The 21,864-nt window shown below is 42.7% G+C and overlaps 1 protein-coding gene and 4 non-coding genes across 8 annotated transcripts in view; all 5 read right to left on the bottom strand.

The window, feature by feature from the left end:
* The window catches only part of znf385c (zinc finger protein 385C), a 409,652-nt gene that overhangs the window by 62,179 nt on the left and 325,609 nt on the right, over positions 1-21,864 (bottom strand). The gene's annotated exons all lie outside the window — the stretch shown is intronic.
* On the bottom strand, positions 22-93 carry trnat-cgu (transfer RNA threonine (anticodon CGU)). The gene has a single exon. It is a non-coding gene; the product is annotated as a tRNA-Thr (tRNA).
* Positions 5,017-5,088, bottom strand: trnat-cgu (transfer RNA threonine (anticodon CGU)). Its single transcript has one exon. It is a non-coding gene; the product is annotated as a tRNA-Thr (tRNA).
* Positions 5,765-5,836, bottom strand: trnat-cgu (transfer RNA threonine (anticodon CGU)). The gene has a single exon. It is a non-coding gene; the product is annotated as a tRNA-Thr (tRNA).
* On the bottom strand, positions 8,448-8,519 carry trnat-cgu (transfer RNA threonine (anticodon CGU)). The gene has a single exon. It is a non-coding gene; the product is annotated as a tRNA-Thr (tRNA).

The following is a 21,864-nucleotide window of genomic DNA, read 5'->3' as shown; positions in this document are numbered from 1 at the left end:
TGACAATTCTCAAAGGTTCTGAGGCACAGATGGCGGTTGAACCCATGTTCTTCAGTTTACGAGACCAACGCCTTACCACTTGGCCACTGCGCCTGCAACTATTGCGACATCTCACATATTCTGAGGCACGGATGGATGTTGAAGCCAATTTCTTCGTTTTATAAGACCGAAGCCTAAGCCTTTGACCACCGCGCCTAAAAGTTGCTTTTCCATACAACACGGTAAAATATCATAAGCCTGACAAGTTGAAAGCAATCAGCTGTAAAGAGAAATGGAAAACATGTGATATATCACGTTGAAACTGCTATCATGTTTGAAATAAACTTCAACCAACAACCAACCAACATTCCCTTCAATTTTTGGCACAGATGGGAGAGTTTATGATTTTTTCTCCTACTTTTAAAGAAGCTAATGTATACACAATATATACATGAGATAATTCCAAACAAGTTTCGCTTTTATTTGGTCAAAAACTAGTGTACTGCATGCACTGCATCTTCCTTTTAGCAAAATTCTAATCTTTATAAAGTTGCTTCTTTTTAGAACAGACTTTGTATAAAATAATTTTCAAAAAAGGAGACTCTGTCCATCAATATCGAGCTTCCTTATGGGAGGCAAAACTTCTGTCTTGAATTAAATCGTCTGCAACAAAAAAATTGATTTTATCGATTTATTGCCAGGCCAAATCTCCATGAAATACTATCAAATGATCAATCAATACAGATTAAAAACAGGTATTGTATTAAAAACACTCAACATATATCACAGGTTCTGAGGTACACATGGGAATTGAACCCATGTTCTTTGGTTTACGAGACCGACACCATTCCACTTTACCGCTGCACCTGGAAGCAGCTGATTCATGTTGTAACATAAATGGATCAATCAATACTGATTGAAAAACAATTACAAAAGTATCCCTAAAACTATAGGGACATCTTACATATTCTGAGGCACAAATGGGGGTTGAACCCATTTTTTTCATTTTACAATGCCGACACCTAAGCATTTGGCCACCGCCCCTAAAAGTTGCATTTTCATACAACACCGTAAAATATCCTAAGCCAGACATATTGAAAGTCAACAGCAAAGAAGTGAAGATTAGTGATAGAGTGCACCTGCTATGTTGATGCCACAAAGTAATGAAAAAGGTCCTTTAGATTTGAACAGAGGAAGGCACAGTTTGGGGTTAAATCCATTATTGTCGGTTTACAAGACCGACGCTTCAGCGCTCGTCCAACCCGCCGACAAGGTGCATTGATGTACAATGCCGGAAAATATCACACAATGTCATGAGTAATAAAAAGTGCATTCCAACTTTTGGTTTTGCATTTTCCTTTCATCTGAAACAAGTAATAGCAGCAGGAGAGTAAACATTGGTGACAGAGTGTCTCTCGTTTATCAATGTCACAAGGTAATGAAAACATTTAAATCTTTAACACAGGAGGACACAGATGGGGGTTGAGCCCATGATCTTTGTTTTACAAGACCCACACCTTACCATTTGGCCACCACACCTGAAAAAAGACTAGTCCATGATGTGCCATAAATGCATCAATCAATACTGATAAAAAAAAGATTGGAAATTGTATTCCCAAAACTATTGGGACATCTTGAACCCATTTTATTCGGTTTACAAGACCGAAGCCATTTTCCACCATGCCTATAAGTTGCGTTTCACTGTAAAATATCATAAGCCTGACATATTGAAAGTAAACAGAAAAAGAGTGAAGATCAGTGATAGAGCGCACCTGCTCTATTAATGTCAGGGTAATGAAAAAGATCCTTCAGATTTTTAAAGGGGAACATTATCACCAGACCTATGTAAGCGTCAATATATACCTTGATGTTGCAGAAAAAAGACCATATATTTTTTTAACCGATTTCCGAACTCTAAATGGGTGAATTTTGGCGAATTAAACGCCTTTCTAATATTCGCTCTCGGAGCGATGACGTCACAACGTGACATCACATCGGGAAGCAATCCGCCATTTTCTAAAACACAGAGTCAAATCAGCTCTGTTATTTTCTGTTTTTTCGACTGTTTTCCGTACCTTGGAGACATCATGCCTCGTCGGTGTGTTGTCGGAGGGTGTAACAACACGAACAGGGACGGATTCAAGTTGCACCAGTGGCCCAAAGATGCGAAAGTGGCAAGAAATTGGACATTTGTTCCGCACACTTTACCGACGAAAGCTATGCTACGACAGAGATGGCAAGAATGTGTGGATATCCTGCGACACTCAAAGCAGATGCATTTCCAACGATAAAGTCAAAGAAATCTGCCGCCAGACCCCCATTGAATCTGCCGGAGTGTGTGAGCAATTCAGGGACAAAGCACCTCGCTAGCACGGCAAGCAATGGCGGCAGTTTGTTTCCGCAGACGAGCGAGCTAAACCCCCTGGATGTCTTGGCTCACACCGTGCCTTATGCCACCGAAGATAATCAAGAGAAGAATATCGACCCTAGCTTCCCTGGCCTGCTGACATCAACTCCAAAACTGGACAGATCAGCTTTCAGGAAAAGAGAGCGGATGAGGGTATGTCTACAGAATATATTAATTGATGAAAATTGGGCTGTCTGCACTCTCAAAGTGCATGTTGTTGCCAAATGTATTTCATATGCTGTAAACCTAGTTCATAGTTGTTAGTTTCCTTTAATGCCAAACAAACACATACCAATCGTTGGTTAGAAGGCGATCGCCGAATTCGTCCTCGCTTTCTCCCGTGTCGCTGGCTGTCGTGTCGTTTTCGTCGGTTTCGCTTGCATACGGTTCAAACCGATATGGCTCAATAGCTTCAGTTTCTTTTTCAATTTCGTTTTCGCTACCTGCCTCCACACTACAACCATCCGTTTCAATACATTCGTAATCTGTTGAATCGCTTAAGCCGCTGAAATCCGAGTCTGAATCCGAGCTAATGTCGCTATAGCTTGCTGTTCTATGCGCCATGTTTGTTTGTGTTGGCTTCACTATGTGACGTCACAGGAAAATGGACGGGTGTATATAACGATGGTTAAAATCAGGCACTTTGAAGGTTTTTTTAGGGATATTGCGTGATGGGTAAAATGTTGAAAAAAACTTCGAAAAATATAATAAGCCACTGGGAACTGATTTGTAATGGTTTTAACCATTCTGAAATTGTGATAATGTTCCCCTTTAACAGAGGAAGGCACAGATGGGAGTTGCACCCGTAATCTTCGATTTACAAGACCGTTGCCTTACAGCTTAGTCACCGCGCCGACAAATTGTGCTGCTGTATAACGCCAAAAAATATCACAAGTCAAAGAAACGCTGGTTGCAAAGACTATTGAAAATAGAAGTACACAATGTCATGAGTAACAAGAAGTAAGCCCCAATTCTCGTTTTACATTTTTCTTTCAACTGAAACAAGTATAATCTGTTTTAACAGAAGAAGGCACAGAAGGGGTTTAAATCCATGATCTTCAGTTTACTAAACCAATGCCGCTGTGTCCGCAATTTTTCTTTTGTCGAAACAAATAATATCTGTTTTAACACAGAAAAGCACAAGTGGGGATTGAACCCGATTTCTGTCAGTTTACAAGAACGGCGCCTTACCGCTTGGCCACTAGTAAAGGTAAAGTGAAAGTACTCAATGTCATGGGTAATAAAAAGTGTGTTGCCAATTTTCGTTTTGCATTTTCCTTCCATCTGAAACATGTCATTGCCTAACATATGGAAAGTAGGCAGCAGGAGAGTAAACATTGGTGATAAAGTTGCTTCTTTTTAGAACAGACTTTGTATAAAATAATTTTCTACAAATTAAACAGACGAACTCTGGCATATTTACTGTGATGCTTTCACTCATCTGTTGACCAATATGCATTGTCTGAATTATTTAAAGTTATTCAATATGGAGCTTCCTATAGACGGCAACATTTCTGTCTAGAATTAAATCGTCTCTAACAAAAAAAAAAAAATCGAATTTATTGACAGGTATAGTCTCCATGAAATACTATAAAACAATCAATCAATACCGATTAAAAACAGATATTGCATTAAAGTCATGAAAACAATCTCACTGGTTTTAAGACACATATGGGAGTTGAAGCCATGTCCTTTAGTTTAGAACATGGGTGTCAAACTCTGGCCCGTGGGCTAAATTTGGCCCGCCATGTAATTTCACTTGGGCCTTGAGGCGATATCAAATTAACACTAAAGCTGGCCCGCCGATCCTCCCGGGAGTCCTCCAAACGCCAGCCGGCACTGGCCCAGTCACATAACATGTGCGGCTTCTGCACGCGCACACATTAGAATGCAACGCATTCTTCATCAACAGCGATACAGGTTATACAGAGGGTAGCCGAATAAAAAACTTTAACACTGTTAGAAATATACGCCACACTGTGAATCCACACCAAACCAGAACTCTTTGCAGCACTAACTCTTTCGGGACGCTACAAGGTGTGTGTGTGTGGGGGGGGAGGTTTGGTGGTAGCATCCCGGAAGAGTTAGTGCTGCAAAGGATTCTGGGTATTTGTTCTGTTGTGTTTATGTTGTGTTATGGTGCGGATGTTCTCCCGAAATGTGTTTGTCATTCTTGTTTGGTGTGGATTCACAGTGTGGCGTATATTTCTAACAGTGTTAACGTTTTTTATACTGCCACCCTCAGTGTAACCTGTATCGCTGTTGATGAAGTATGCGTTGCATTCGCTCGCACATATCTTAGGACTGGGTCTGAACGATGTTAGAATGTTTGAAAAGCGGACGTGATGATAGCTCGTAGAGTACGTTAAAGGTTAATTTGTTCAACCTTGGCCCGCTGCTTTGTTCAGTTTTTAACTTTGGCCCACTCTGTATTTGAGTTTGACACCCCTGGTTTAGAATAACACCATTTTACCACTTGGCCATCGCGCCTAAAAGTTGCTGTTCAATACAACACAGTAAAATATAGTAAGCCTGATATATTGAAAGTAAACAAAACAAGAGTGAAGATAGGTGATAGAGCACACCTGCTGTAATAATGTCACAAAGTAATGAAATGACTTCACAAAAGAAGGTACAGATGGGGGTTAAACCCATGATCTTCGGTTTACGAGACCGACACCTTACCACTTGGCCACTGCACCTGAATACAACTGATCCATGTTGTTGTCAATACTGATAATAACTAATTGGAAATTGTGTCCCATAACCATTGCGACAACTCACATATTCTGAGGGCCGGATGGAGGTTGAAACCAATTTCTTCATTTCACAAGGCCGAGGTCTTACCTTTTGGCCATCGTGCCTAAAAGTTGCTGTTCCATACAACACAGTGAAATATCATAAGTATGATATATCGAAAGTAAACAACACAAGAGTAAAGATAGGTGATAGAGCACACCTGCTGTAATAATGTCACACAGTAATGAAATGACTTCACAAAAGAAGGTACAGATAGGGGTTGAACCCACAATCTCTGGTTTACGAGACCGACGCCTTACCACTTGGCCACTGCACCTGAACACAGCTGAATAAGGTTGTTGTCAATACTGATAATAACTAATTAGAAATTGTATCCCAAAACTATTGCGACAACTCACATATTCTGAGGGCCGGATGGAGGTTGAAACCAATTTCTTCATTTTACAAGACCGAGGCCTTACCTTTTGGCCATCGTGCCTAAAAGTTGCTGTTCCATACAACACAGTAAAATATCGTAAGTCTGATATATCGAAAGTAAACAACACAAGAGTAAAGATAAGTGATAGAGCACACCCGCTGTAATAATGTCACAAAGTAATGAAATTACTTCACAAAAAAAGGTACAGATGGGGGTTGAACCCACGATCTTCGGTTTACGAGACCGACGCCTTACCACTTGGCCACTGTACCTGAACACCACTGATTCATGTTGTTGTCAATACTGATAATAACTAATTGGAAATTGTATCCCAATGCTAGTGCGACAACTCACATATTCTAAGGCTCGGATAAAGGTTGAAACCAATTTCTTCATTTTACAAGACCGAGGCCTTACCTTTTGGCCATCGTGCCTAAAAGTTGCTGTTCCATACAACACAGTAAAATATCATAAGTCTGATATGTCGAAAGTAAACAGCAAAAGAGTGAAGATAGGTGATAAAGTACACCTGCTGTATTAATGTCAAAGTAATGAAAAAGTTGCTTCAGATATTTAACAGAGGAAGGCACAGATGGGAGTTGAAGTCATGATCTTCATTTTACGAGACCAACTTCACTGTTTTTGCAATTTTCCTTAAACTTGAACAAGTAATACCTGTTTTACCATATGAAGGGACAGATGGGACTTGATCCCATTATCTATTGGTTTAGGAAACCAATGCCTTACCGCTTGGCCACTGCGCTGACAAGTAGAAGTGCAGTACAACGCCGTAAAGTATCACAAGTCAAAGGAACACAGTTTTCCATGAATATTGAAAGTGAAAGAACACAATGTCCATCCATCCATCCATTTTCTTACGCTTATCCAAGGTTGGGTCGCGAACCACCTCATCTGGCTCCTCTCGATGTGGAGGAGCAGCGACTTTACTCTGAGTTCCTCCCGGATGACAGACCTTCTCACCCTATCTCTAAGGGAGAGCCCCGCCACTTGTACCCGTGATCTTGTCCTTTCGGTCATAACCCAAAGCTCATGACCATAGGTGAGGATGGGAACGTAGATCGACCGGTAAATTGAGAGCTTTGCCTTCCGGCTCAGCTCCTTCTTCACCACAACGGATCGATACAGCGTCCGCATTACTGAAGACGCCGCACTGATCCGCCTGTCGATCTCACGATCCACTTTTCCCTCACTCGTGAACAAGACTCCTAGGTACTTGAACTCCGAGGTACAAGATCTCCTCCCCAACTTGGAGATGGCACTCCACCCTTTCCCGGGCGAGAACCATGGACTCGGACTTGGAGTCATGAGTCATAAAAAGTGCCTCGCCAATTTTGGTTTTGCATTTTCCTTTCATCTTAAACAAGTAATATCTGTCGTTGCCTAACATATTGAAAGTAAGCAGCAGGAGAGTAAAGATTGGTGATAGAGTACATTTAGTTTATCAACATAGTGAACACATTCCTTTCCAATTTTTAACATTGGAAGGCACAGATGGCTGTTGAACCCATGATCAGTAGAAGCATTTAAGTCCCATCTTAAAACTCATTTGTATACTCTAGCATTTAAATAACCCCCCTTTTTTAGACCAGTTGATCTGCCGTTTCTTTTCTTTTCTCCTCTGCTCCCCCCTATCCCTTGTGGAGGGGGAGACACACAGGTCCGGTGGCCATGGATGAAGTGCTGGCTGTCCAGAGTCGAGACCCGGGGTGGACCGCTCGCCTGTGCATCGGTTGGGAACATCTCTGCGCTGCTGACCCGTCTCTGCTCGGGATGGTTTCCTGCTGACCCACTTTGGACTGGACTCTCACTATTATGTTGGATCCACTATGGACTGGACTCTCACAATATTATGTCAGACCCACTCGACATCCATTGTATTCGGTCTCCAAGGTTTCTCATAGTCATTCACATCGACGTCCCACTGGGGTGAGTTTTTCCTTGCCCTTATGTGGGCTCTGTACCGAGGATGTTGTTGTGGCTTGTGCAGCCCTTTGAGACATTTGTGATTTAGGGCTATATAAATAAACATTGATTGATTGATTACGAGACTGACACCTTACCGCTTGGCCACCGCACTTGAAATCACTATCTTCATTAGGCCTGTTTTCTCATACAAAAATAGATTTACAATTTATTCCAATTTTTACTTCTACTTTTTAAAGAAACTAATGTATACATATGACAGATATAATTCAAAACAAGTTTTGCTTTTATTTAATCAAAGACTAGTGTACTGCATACACTGCATCTTCCCTTTAAGCAAAATTCTAATCTTTATAAAGTTGCTTCTTTTTAGATCAGATTTTGTATAAAATAATTTTCAAAAAAGGACAGAGATTAACTCTGGCACATAAACTCTGATGCTTTTACTCATATGTTGACCAATATGCATTTTCTGAATCATTTTAAAGTTATTCAATATCAAGCTTCCTATGGTAGGCAAAACTTCTGTCTTGAATTAAATCGTCTGCAACAAAACAAATCGAATTTATCAATAAAATCGATTTATTGCCAGGCCTAGTCTCCATGAAATACTATCAAACTATCAATCAATACCGATTAAAAACAGTTGTCACCACAGTAATTATATTTTTATCCCCATGTTTCGTTTTGCGTTTTCTTTTCTGTAGTGTCTGTAGTTGCCTAAAAGGGTAGCCATAAATATTGAAAATAAACAGAAAATAATAAACATAAATGGTTCTCCTTCATTACGCCATGATGTAATGGAAAATGCATTCCCATATTTTTTAGTCCTTTGGTAGTTGCCTCAAAGGATTGGTTGAAGTTTGGTGCTGGAGTGCATCTATCATAATGACGCTGTATTGAAGTCATTACAGTAGTAGACAAATCTAACAGGTTATGAGGCCCAGATGGGGATTGAACCCATGTTTTTCGGTTTACGAGACCGACGCCTTACCACTTGGCCACTGCGCCTACAGGAAACCATGCCGTAAAATACCAGAAGTCAAAGAAATGCAGTTTGCAAAGACTATTGAAAGTAAAAGTACAAGATGTCATGAGTACCAAGAAGCGTACCCCAATTCTTGTTTTGCATTTCCCTTTCATCGGAAACAAGTAGTTGCCTAACATATTGAAAGTAAGCGGCAGGAGAGTAAAAATTGGTGATAGAGTACATCTTGAGTATATCAATGCCTCAAAGTAATGAAATTATTCCTTTCAATTTTTAACCAAGGAAGGCACAGATGGGGGTTTAGCGAATGACCTTTGACTTACAAGATTTGACCACCACGCTTAAAAGTTGCATTTCCATACAACATGTTAAAATATCGTAAGCCTGACATATTGAATGTAAAAAGAAAAAGAGTGAAGATTGGTGTTAAAGCGAACCTGCTCTATTAATAAGTAGTTGTGCCATGCCACGCCATAAAAAATCACAAGTCAAAGAAACGCAGTTTTGCAATAAATATTGAAAGTGAAAGTACACAATGTCATAAGTAACAATAACTTCATTTTATGTTGTGCGTTTATCTCTGAGTTGTAACATAGGTGCAATGCATGACCTGGTTACAAGACCAACGCATTACCGCTGGGCCACTGCGCCTACAAGAAGGTATGCTGTATGACGCCAAAAAATACAAACGCAGGTTGCAATTAATATTGAAAGGGAAAGTACACAATGTCAAGAGTATCCCAAATCTTGGTTTTGCATTTTTCTTTCAGCTGAAATAAGCATACTTGCCAACCTTGAGACCTCTGAATTCGGGAGATTGGGGGGGTAGGCGGGGTTAAGTGGGAGGAGTATATTTATAGCTAGAATTCACTGAAATTAAAGTATTTCTTGTATATATATATATTAGAGATGCGCGGATAGGCAATTATTTCATCCGCAACCGCATCAGAAAGTCGTCAACCATCCGCCATCCACCCGATGTAACATTTGATCAGAACCGCACCCGCCCGTTGTTATATATCTAATATAGACGATGCAAGGCATTAGTGAGGTTATAAAGCTTTTGCCTGTTAAAGAAAGGAGACTGATCCAATGCAGCAGAGACATTCGCGTGCCACGCTGTCACAACCCAGACGCACACCAGTGCGCAATCATATGGGAGCCGCGCTGAGCGCACCTCCAAGCGCATCTCGCTGCCGGCGACGGCCGGGTATGGGCCCGACGCTCCAGCGCCATCCATTTTCAGGGCTAGTTGATTCGGCAGGTGGGTTGTTACACACTCCTTAGCGGGTTCCGACGTCCATGGCCACCGTCCTGCTGTCTATATCAACCAGGGTGAGCCCCACCCCTTTCGTGAGCGCACTACGCGCGGAGTGACCCCTGTTACGAGCCCCCGGGCCACGGGGGTGGTGGGCAGGTAAGCTGCGCGGGCGGAGCGCGCGGAGTGACCCCTGTTACGAGCCCCCGGCCACGGAGGTGGCGGGCAGGTAAGCTGCGTGACGCCGGCCGCGGCGAAGGCGGACGAGGCGGGGTGTCGGTGCGGTGGGCGCGGTGGTGACCCTGGACGTGCGTCGGGCCCTTCTCGCGGATCGCCTCAGCTACGGCTCCCGGTGGGGCCCTCTCGGGGGAAGGGGCCTCGGTCCCGGACCCCGGCGAGGCGTCCCTTCTCCGCTCCGTAAAAGTGTCCATCTCTTCTTTTTTTTTTTCTTCTGTTGTGGCATATGCTGCAGGTGCCTGCTCGTTTTTCGTATGTGGGTAACAACATTTAACTATGTATATATATTTCCGAATTGGTTTAACTGCCACCCGCCTGAATCTATTTAAAATCTAATTTTTTTTTATTTCAACCGCCCGACCCGACCCGACCCGCGGATAAAATCAAATTTTTTTTAATTTCATCCGCCCGATCCGCGGATAATCCGCGGACTCCGCGGTTGTGCCCGCAAACCGCGCATCTCTAATATATATATATATATAGTACAGTAAACAGTAATGAAAACACAGTTGTTCTATTAACTGTACTGTACTTGCTGCTTACTTAAAAAAAAAAAAACACTTACCTTTCACTATTTGTGTCATGTCTGTGATCATGTTTTGTTTAGGTATGTTTTGCTTGGTTTTTGGACACTTTTTAGTTCTTGTCTTCACTCCATTTGTCACCATAGTAACCATTAGTTTCACCTGGTTCACATCGTCATGTCACGCACCTGTCTCACGTTTTCACATTTTGAGTCACGCACCTGTTTTCACTAATCATGTCATCACTATTTAAGCCTGTAGTTGCCAGGCAGTCTGCCTGGCGACATCACTCTTGACACACTCCTGACACTCTGTTACATGTTCATAGTCCATGCTGCCCCTGTTCACGTCATCGCAAGTAAGTTTTGTTTATTTATGCCACAGTTAGTGTCTTTTGTTTGGCCATGTTCATAGTTATGCATAGTCCAAGTTTTTGTTCCCTGCGTTAAGTTTTGTGCCTCCACTGTGAGCGCCTTTTGTTTGTTCTTTTTTTGAGTGTTAAAATTAAATATGTATGTACCTTCACGCCATGTCCGGTCCAAATCATTTGCACCATGGGAAAACAAACCTCGCCAAAGTCCAAGTCTTGACAATTTGAGTAGCTTTTGTTCTGCCATTTGTGTACTGGCGAGCGATCTCTGAATCCGGGAACATATCCTTCACGGATTTGTTAAATATCTGCAAATGAGAACGGAATGTTGCTTGCAAGGTGGCCCATAATACTGCGTTGCCGCCGCCTTGTGCTTCTCTGACCGTTCATGAGTGACTATATCCATTCGTCCACCGAGTTATGGGTTATAGATAAACCTATGGATAACAGAGACATTTATAATAGTCTCCTTTTCAGGTGAGAGGACGCTAAAGGCAGTGCCTTTAAAGGGGAACATTATCACCAGACCTATGTAAGCGTCAATATATACCTTGATGTTGCAGAAAAAAGACCATATATTTTTTTAACCGATTTCCGAACTCTAAGTGGGTAAATTTTGGCGAATTAAACGCCTTTGTATTTTTCGCTCTCAGAGCGATGACGTCACAACATGACGTCACATCGGGAAGCAATCCGCCATTTTCTCAAACACCGAGTCAAATCAGCTCTGTTATTTTCCGTTTTTTCGACTGTTTTCCGTACCTTGGAGACATCATGCCTCGTCGGTGTGTTGTCGGAGGGTGTAACAACACGAACAGGGACGGATTCAAGTTGCACCAGTGGCCCAAAGATGCGAAAGTGGCAAGAAATTGGACGTTTGTTCCGCACACTTTACAGACGAAAGCTATGCTACGACAGAGATGGCAAGAATGTGTGGATATCCTGCGACACTCAAAGCAGATGCATTTCCAACGATAAAGTCAAAGAAATCTGCCGGCAGACCCCCATTGAATCTGCCGGAGTGTGTGAGCAATTCAGGGACAAAAGACCTCGGTAGCACGGCAAGCAATGGCGGCAGTTTGTTCCCGCAGACGAGCGAGCTAAACCCCCTGGATGTCTTGGCTCACACCGTCCCTTATGCCACCGAAGATGATCAAGAGAAGAATATCGACCCTAGCTTCCCTGGCCTGCTGACATCAACTCCAAAACTGGACAGATCAGCTTTCAGGAAAAGAGAGCGGATGAGGGTATGTCTACAGAATATATTAATTGATGAAAATTGGGCTGTCTGCACTCTCAAAGTGCATGTTGTTGCCAAATGTATTTCATATACTGTAAACCTAGTTCATAGTTGTTAGTTTCCTTTAATGCCAAACAAACACAAACCAATCGTTGGTTAGAAGGCGATCGCCGAATTCGTCCTCGCTTTCTCCCGTGTCGCTGTCGGTTTCGCTTGCATACGGTTCAAACCGATATGGCTCAATAACTTCAGTTTCTTCTTCAATTTCGTTTTCGTTACCTGCCTCCACACTACAACCATCCGTTTCAATACATCCGTAATCTGTTGAATCGCTTAAGCCGCTGAAATCAGAGTCTGAATCCGAGCTAATGTCGCTATAGCTTGCTGTTCTATGCGCCATGTTTGTTTGTGTTGGCATCACTATGTGACGTCACAGGAAAATGGACGGGTGTATATAACGATGGTTAAAATCAGGCACTTTGAAGCTTTTTTTAGGGATATTGCGTGATGGGTAAAATTTTGAAAAAAACTTCGAAAAATAAAATAAGCCACTGGGAACTGATTTTTAATGGTTTTAACCCTTCTGAAATTGTGATAATGTTCCCCTTTTAAGGTACGCTCCCAATATTATATTTTGGATATTACAACTTGCTGTAGTTTTGAAGCAATGCATGATGGGAATCCGGATGTTGTGTGTCAGTGTATGAATGTGCCGCCTGGAATAAACACACGCTGAGAAATAGCTCCGTGCCTGCCTAATTTATGGGTTATAGATAAACCTATGGATAACGGAGACATATATAACAGTTTCCTTTTCAGGTGAGAGACGACGCTAAAGGCAGTGCCTTTAAGGCACGCCCCCAATATAGTTGTCCGGCTGGAAATCGGGAGATTTTCGGGAGAATGGTTGTCCCAGGAGATTTTCGGGAGAGGCACTGAAATCCGGGAGGGTTGGCAAGTATGGAAATAAGTAATGTCTGTTTTAACATAGGAAGGCACAGATGGGGGTTGAACCGATGATTGCTTATTTACAAGACAAATGCCTTAACACTTGGCCACTGTGCCTGAAAACACAGCTTTTAAAGAAGTCATGTCCATGCTTCTGAGCCGCGGTCTCAAGGTATGCTGAGGTCATGCGTGATGGCACCTTTGAGGCATTTCTTACTTGAAAATGTCCAACTTCAGAGTTCCCCATCTATCCAAGATTGTCTTTTCACCTTCTTCCTTTTCTTCAAACAAGGAGGCCATTGTAGTTGTTGCTTGGAATAACAATTTACCTGCCTGGGGCTTTTTTTTGTTTGATTTTTCTAAGTCACCTCGGGGTGTTTGTGACTATCTTGGTCGCCAAGCAGGAGTCTGACATTGAAAACCTCAAGCAGCCGTCTGGCCAGCTCACACACATGTGTTTGTTTTAGGAAGCTGAGAATGTACTCCTTGTGTGTCCGCAGACATCCTGACCCCACCGCACTGAATGTGTCTTTTGTCTTCATCGTGGTCCAGCCTGGTACACGATGAGTTTTCCAGGGTAGATGCAGAACAGAGCGACACCAGGAGGACAGGCGCATTGATCCCCCCCTCGCCTAAGCATAACATGTTCCCTATCAGAGTAAAGAAAACCAGGTGCTCCCAGTTGAATGGACCATGTGATTGATGCCCCAGCTGCAGCGTCACAGTGCAGTTATGGAGACTAATCATCTCTTTCAGGGACTAAGGTGACACTGGTTTTGGCGCCGTTTCTGCAGTCTGTGCTGAGAAGAGTCCACATCTCGCTGGAAGTGAAGTATTCTCATTTGCATATTTAACATTTGATCTTCCCAAGCAACTTCCTAATGTAGCTTTATTACAGGAGTGAATAAAAAAGCTCTGCTTTAAAGGCCTACTGAAACCCACTACTACCGACCACGCAGTCTGATAGTTTATATATCAATGATGAAATCTTAACATTGCAACACATGCCAATACGGCCGGGTTAGCTTACTAAAGTGCAATTTTAAATTTCGCGTGAAATATCCTGCTGAAAACGTCTCGGTATGATGACGCCGGCACGTGACGTCACGGATTGTAGAGGACATTTTGGGACAGCATGGTGGCCAGCTATTAAGTCGTCTGTTTTCATCACAAAATTCCACAGTATTTTGAACATCTGTGTTGGTGAATCTTTTGCAATTTGTTCAATGAACAATGGAGACAGCAAAGAAGAAAGCTGTAGGTGGGAAGCGGTGTATTGCGGGCGGCTGCAGCAACACAAACACAGCCGGTGTTTCATCGTTTACATTCCCGAAAGATGACAGTCAAGCTTTACCATTGGCCTGTGGAGAACTGGGACAACAGAGACTCTTACCAGGAGGACTTTGTGTTGGATGCGCAGACGCGGTACCGTGAGTACGCATGCAGCTGCGGCTTCCAAACATTTGATCGCTTGCCCGTACGTGCGTGCCGCTATGTGCATGTCACGTACGTAACTTTGGGGATTTTGGGGAAATATATGTGCTGTATGAACTTTGGGGAGGTGAACGGTACTTTGGGCTGTGGGATTGAGTGTGTTGTGCAGGTGTTTGAGTTGTATTGGTGGGTTATATGGACGGGAGGGGGGAGGTGTTTGTTATGCGGGATTAATTTGTGGCATATTAAATATAAGCCTGGTTGTGTTGTGGCTAATAGAGTATATATATGTCTTGTGTTTATTTACTGGTTTAGTCATTCCCAGCTGAATATCAGGTCCCACCCGCCTCTCACAGCATCTTCCCTATCTGAATCGCTCCCACTGTTCTCTAGTCCTTCACTCTCACTTTCCTTATCCACGAATCTTTCATCCTCGCTCAAATTAATGGGGAAATCGTCGCTTTCTCGGTCCGAATCGCTCTCGCTGCTGGTGGCCATGATTGTAAACAATGTGCGGATGTGAGGAGCTCCACAACCTGTGACGTCACGCGCATATCGTCTGCTACTTCCGGTACAGGCAAGGCTTTTTTTATCAGCGACCAAAAGTTGCGAACTTTATCGTCGATGTTCTCTACTAAATCCTTTCAGCAAAAATATAGCAATATCGCGAAATGATCAAGTATGACACAAAGAATGGACCTGCTTTCCCCGTTTGAATAAGAAAATCGCATTTCAGTAGGCCTTTAAAAATCAGTTTAGTGAAAATGTTGTTTTATTTAGTGGAAATGTAGTTTTCTTTACATACTTTCAATTGTAGTTTCTTCTTTTCATCCAGAAGCACAATTTTGTGCAGCTGCCTAAATGGGTTGCAAAGCATATTTGAAAGTAAACAGTAGGAGAAAGGAAGTGAAAAAAGTGTAGGAGAGTTAAGGTTTGAACTCGACTTCAGTTATTGAAGTGATGAAAGGCGTTTCCCCATATTTTGGGTAGCTTTTTCCTCTCATTCAAAACAAAACTATTTCAATAATTGCCAAAACGAGTTAACTGACTGTGGAGGGAAAGTGCGATCAGCGCGCCTGCAGGAGCAAAGGTCACCGCCTCTGTCAATGGTGTCGAGGGCGGAGCACCATTGGCTAGGGGCGGGGCATGTGGCAAGACACAGCTGGCAGGTGATTAGATTTCACGGGTGGTACGTGTTAATCTAAACATCTGTTGTCTTTAACAGTGAGCGGCCAGCCAAGGAGGAAGTGTTGGGAGAGACTGGAGAGAAAAGCTTCTGGAAAGATTGTGCTTGAATATGCATGGACAATAAAACTCTGTTAAAACAGCACGCCTGGCTCCTGTGACGTGATATCTGTGGAACGGGTAGGGATCGACTTCCACACAGACGTACTGAAAGTGAAAGTTAACAACAGGAGAGTGCCTGTTACTATGTGATATACATTATTATTAAAGTACACGAAAGGAATGTGAAGTTTGGTGTTCAAGTGCATCACATTTATTAATGCAATGAGTAATAAAAAGCGTATCCTCAATTTTTGTTTTGCATTTTCCTTTCATCCGTAACAAGTAATGTTGCCTAATTGAAATTGAAAGTAAACTGCAATCAATTAAGGTTTATTTGTAAAGCACCTTACATCACAATGGTGCCAAAGGTGCTTTACAGTAGTGTTTCTTAACCATCAGGGGCGGATTAAGAAATGTTGGCCCCCTGGGCCTGACATGGTCTTGGCCCCTCAACCCCGCGCGTGCACGCGCACACACACGCACGCACTATGCAAGAAATACTGTATACTGTGAACAGACATGCACACTGTACTGTACAGAAGAGTGCACATACTGCACACACACTATTAGGTATACCACACAGACAAGCACAGGTTTCACACAGACACAGGTAGGGGGAGGGGATAAATGGCCTAAAAATACAAATTTTGGAAAATGATTACGCCCACTTCAGTGATGGTGCATTGGGTCATTTGAGAGATATTATGTATTGGAAGTTGGTACCTATCATGAAATAAACCCCCCACCCCACCCAAAAAACTAAATTGGACATGATTTTTGCCCCCTTTTCCTCCCTTCTATCATTAAAAATAAAATAATATCTTAGGAAAACACTTTGGCATAACGGCAGCTGTGCAGCAAATTGAGGCTCAAAGTCTGTATCTATTTTGTGGGAAAGCTTGAGGAGGAGAAGGAGAAAGGTAAAATGATAACACATGCATCGGAGAGCACCACAAAGAAAGGTGTAGGCCAGTTCATGGTACAAGGGCTGCATGCAGGTCAAGATAGCCCATTTCTTCTGCCTGTCTTACCCATTCACCGAGAGACCACTGAGGACATAGAAATGCAAGTGGATATGGGGTTCGAAATACTGGCGTCGGTCAGAGGAGTCAATGTGGAGGATGTTTATAAACTTGTAGATGCACATATGACTGACAGCACAGAGCACAACAAAGGCTTTTCAAAGCTGTTGGCAGAGATGAACAACTTGGAAAAACCAGCAGGGCAGATCTTTTGTGGCACCCACACTACACTGGGCTTCAGCAGTGCCATGAATAAAGTGATGCGGTTGGCGGAGGCCGATATGAAGATGGAGCAAGTGCTACAGAGTTTCATGGTGGATCTGGATGTAGACAGCAAGAATGCTATAGTGGCTGGACAGGCACTGTACATGTCCTGAACTCAGTGTCAGACGTGGCTGCCGAATACTTGGATGAAGTGAAGCAGCTGACAGATCTCATGCTGCCCCATCTGAAGACTGTCCTGGCCAGGCAGAGGATGGACTATGGGATGGATGAGGAGACCTTCCCAATGGACCCTGTCAGTGAACAGGCTAGTAACATTGATGGCACCCCTGTGCACAACATTGGGATGGAGAGACAATGTGGCAAGGTGGACTACAGACTGAAGAAGTTGGGCACACTGAACGCAGTCAATAGGTCAATAATTTTACAGAAGAGCCAGGAGCTTCAGAGGTTTCAAGGCAGCAGCACAAGCAAAAAGAGAGGTTGAACTCAACTGGAGTAAACTCATGAAGGCAAAAGTTGGGCTGACGAGAAACAAGAGATGGCTCAAAGACAGGAGAAGAAGAGACTAGACATGCTGGACACACTGAAATCTTTTGGTGGCCCCTTCACGATAGTGGGGAAGTTGAAAAGTTCCTTGTCGATGAAAGTCTGAACAAGAATGCAAAGCTGCAGAGAATGAAGCTTGAGGTTCAGTTTGCCAGAGAAAGCACCAAGCTTCTGCCTAAAGTCAATCCTATCTTCAGAATCCAGGTGACAGACAGTTCCCAGAAATGGCGAAAGTGCAATTCTCCCAGTCATAATGGATACTTAAGAATTTTATGGTGGTGGTAAGTATTCATGAAAACAGGTAGCCTAACATTAGTGAATGGGTGAATTCTGGAAATAACAACCTAAAAATCTTACACAGTGCACCTTTAAGCAAGGGGTTTCTTTCGTGCTTTCAATTTCGCAAAATCATCCACCACATCATTGAAGTCCAACTCTCTTGTCAGCTCACTCTCAATTGCCATTAGAGATAACGCATTTAATCTTTTCTGAGTCATTCTTGTGCGCAGCTCATTTTTGACTCTTGACAAAAGAGAGAATGAGCGTTCTCCCTCACAGTTACTGACCGGTAGAGTGAGAAAAATCTGTAGCGCAATGTATGTATTAGGAAACGTAGGCTGTAGTCCAAAATGTATTATTGTTTTGAGCAGTCCTGAAGGGGTCCTCTCCTCATCAGTGTTGTTGAGCTGTATAAAAGATTTGAACTGTATAAGCTCCTGTCCAAGACTTTCATTGAGGTCAGATGAGTATGATTCAGTGAGAATCTTGGCCTTGTGAAGGACTGAAGCATTGGACTCTGTATCCAAAGAGAAAAGGACACTGAACAAATTGTTCAGATGTTTGTAGGCCTCCAGACGGTGATTAAGGCTTGAACTCAGTTGATCAATAGAGGCAATAAATGTCTCTATTTGAAACAGTTGCCTTCCCTCAAGCACAACATCTGGGGATGCTGATTCATCAGCAAACTTTTTACGTTTCTTCGTCCGTTCAGCCCTGTAAGATGGGGTGCCACCCAACATGTTTAAGGCTTTCTGCTCAAAATGATCAAATAGATCTCTTTGGGAGAGAACAAAGGTGCGCAGAGATTCCAGCAATCTAACTGCTGTACCAAGGTCCATGTCTGCTTTTTGAAGTTGCAGACTTGTGGCCTGAAATCTGGACAGAACAGTGTCCCAAAAGCCTGCCATGAAGGCCATCTCAAGTGAATCCAGCTTCCGCACTAGACTGTCAGCTTCAGTTTGTGTGTCTCGTTTCTCTGTGTCATCAGTGGAAATACCCTGTAGTGCTGCTCTTATTTTACTGTAGTTCTGCCACAGTGCTTTGGTAGATTCTGCACGGCAACTCCAACGCGTGTTGGAAAAAGCTTTAAGTGTGAGATCTATGTTGGAATTGCCAAATACCCTGTCCCATCGGTGTGTGGATGCAGTTGTGAAGTTGTAAATAGACTGAATCAAGTCAAAATACTTAGAGACTTCATTTCCACATCTGTCAATGCTGTTGACTCCCACCAAATTCAAAGAGTGAGCTGCACATGGAATATAGTGTTTTAATGGGTTGCTTTTCTTTAAGTGAGCCTGCAACCCATTATACCTCCCTGACATGTTGCTGGCATTATCATAAGCCTGCCCCCTGCAATTTGACAGCTCTAACCCTAGATTTTCCAACACAGACATGACACAGTTAGCCAAACTTTCACCTGTATGGCTAGTAATGGGCTCAAAACCCACAAAGCGTTCAACAACACTGCCCTCTTTGCTAACAAAACGGAATATGAATGTCAATTGGTCCACATGAGATAAATCTGGGGTTGAATCCACAATGATAGAGTAGTATTTGCTTGCTTGCAGTTCATCTGCTATAGCCTGTTTGGTTTTTGCACCCATCAATTCAATGAATTCCTCACAAATGGTGGAGGACAGATATGAGGTATTACCTCGACCCATCTGCCCAAACTTTCTGATGTGATCCTTTAGAAAGGGATCAAATTCAGCCAGGACCTCCAGAATACCAAGGTAGTTCCCATTGAGAGGAGACCCTAACGATTCATTTTTACCCCTAAATGCAAGGCCCCTTTCTGCAAGGAATTTAATGACTGCAACAACTCTTTGTAACACCTGCCTCCAATAGCTGCTCTCTGCCTGAAACTGTTTGAACAGGTCTGCATCAACTGTGGCACCTGTGGCGCGGTTCAAGACTGCTTGCATGCAGGTTATGTGCTCAGCACTTCGCTCATGTTCACCAAATCTTTCTGAGTGTTTCCAATCACAATAGCCTGTCACAAAAGAATGCGTTTTTGGGGAAAACAGTTTGCATGCAAAGCAGTAAACATTACCAGTAGAGGGAGAGTACATAATCCACTCTCTTTGTACTCGTTGTCCATTGGGCAGGTGTGAAGTAAAATGTTCATTGTTTAGGCATCGGGTTTTGCCTCCTAGCCCACTGTTCCTCACAGAAGCTGGATAATGGCTGTGACGGTTGTGAAATGATTTTGCACCTCTTTCAATAAGAACTTCCTTCATTGACTCAGTGAGGGTATCAGCCCATTTAGCGGGATCACTAGGTAGAGTTGTCACTGTAGATGGTGTTGAAGAAAGATTCAACTCATTTTCTATGCTGTCCAGAGGTGCAGTGACCTCACATTCATCCGAGCAACTGGCTACTGCTGAGTTGGTTGAATCATTAGCATCCGAAGCATTTGGTTCAGTGCGTACACTTGTAGTGGTCTCAGGATCTTGGGAGCTACATGCTAGCTCAGGTGCATTGCTAACCTTAGCTGAATTTGCAGTAGCATTTATAGAATTGCTTTCAGCAGATGTCTTTGTACTGAAGAAGCTGGAGATATTTGGAACACTCTCAAGTAAAACTGATTCCTTTTTTTTCTTTTCTTGCTGAATTTTTTTTCTAGCTCCTCCACTTAGACGTTTATGATCCATATTTCCCTTCTTTCTGTGCACATTGGCTCTTTGCCTATCACAACAGCTTAACCAACTATGTGTGTGTGTGTGTGTGTGTGTGTGTGTGTGTGTGTGTGTGTGAGTGATGCAATTTTCAAAACTAGCAATCTAGCATTAACAGTCAAAAGCAGAAATCAGCTGATTTCTATAAGAACTGATAACAGATTTCCAATCAATGCTAAACTCAGACAGCGAAAGTCACTAGATGACGTTTTGAGTCGCCAGTCATGTATGGCCAAAAGTCTCTAAATCGAATGCCAACGTTGCTTAATCGCCAACACACTGGGACTCACTGAAGGACTGACAGTGAATAAAAAAAGATGATTAAGATAATTGTGTACTTTTCTCTTCTGATATTTTCACTAAGGACCTCAAGCTATCTGCATGCAGCAACAATGTCTGACAGACAGGAGAGCGGAGTGGTCAGTGATGAATGGCAAGGGAACAGACTGATTTGTACTGAGGAGAAAGAGAGAGCCAATTACAGTGAAATAAATTCCAAAGGAGCCAAGTGACTAGCTGAAGGCAGGGACAAATGCCTTGGAGTGACCAACAAGAGTGCAAAGTACCAAATGGCAAAATGTGGGAAGACCAACAGGCAGATCTGCTTTTACCACTTATCTTCACAAACAAAAAGTCGCTAAATGATGTTTTCAGTCGCTAGCCAGGTATGGCCAAAAGACGCGAAATCTAGCGGTAAAGTCGCTCAATCACACTGACAGTGAAACAAATAATTTTTAAAAAGCTAGTAATCGTACAATGTCTTGTACTTTTGTCTTCTTTCTTAATATTTCTCAAAAGACACCTAAATGTCGCTATCTGCAGGCAGCTTGCTAGCTATGATGGCAGCAACAATGTACCTTAGAGTGACTGACCAACAAGAGCTCAAAGTACCTAATGGCAAAATGTGGAGAGACAGACACAATAAATTGCATTAAGATGAAGAGAACTGTTGCTATTATTAATTTTAACAACAACCAGAAAGTCGCTAAATGTCACCAGCCAGGTATGGCCAAAAGTCGCTTAATTGGCCACACACCGTAACAGAGAAACAAACAAACAAAAAAAAAGATCATAAAGATAATAGTTGTACAACTTTGTGTACTTTTGTCTACTTTCTAAATATTTTCACCAAGGACACCAAAATGTTGCTATCTGCAGGCAGCTTGCTGGCTATAATGGCAGCAACGATGTCTGCCAGACAGGAGAGAGTGGTCAGTGACGATTGAATCGAGAAAATGACAAAATGGGTCAAAGACCAAAAAGTTATTAACTGACAGCAGTGACAAATGTCAGACTGTAAACTTTTTTGAAAGAAAAGGA

The sequence above is a fragment of the Nerophis lumbriciformis genome, linkage group LG24 (assembly GCF_033978685.3).
Source record: "Nerophis lumbriciformis linkage group LG24, RoL_Nlum_v2.1, whole genome shotgun sequence".
Classification (NCBI taxonomy): Eukaryota; Metazoa; Chordata; class Actinopteri; order Syngnathiformes; family Syngnathidae; genus Nerophis; species Nerophis lumbriciformis.
This window is presented reverse-complemented; position numbering and strand designations above follow the sequence as displayed.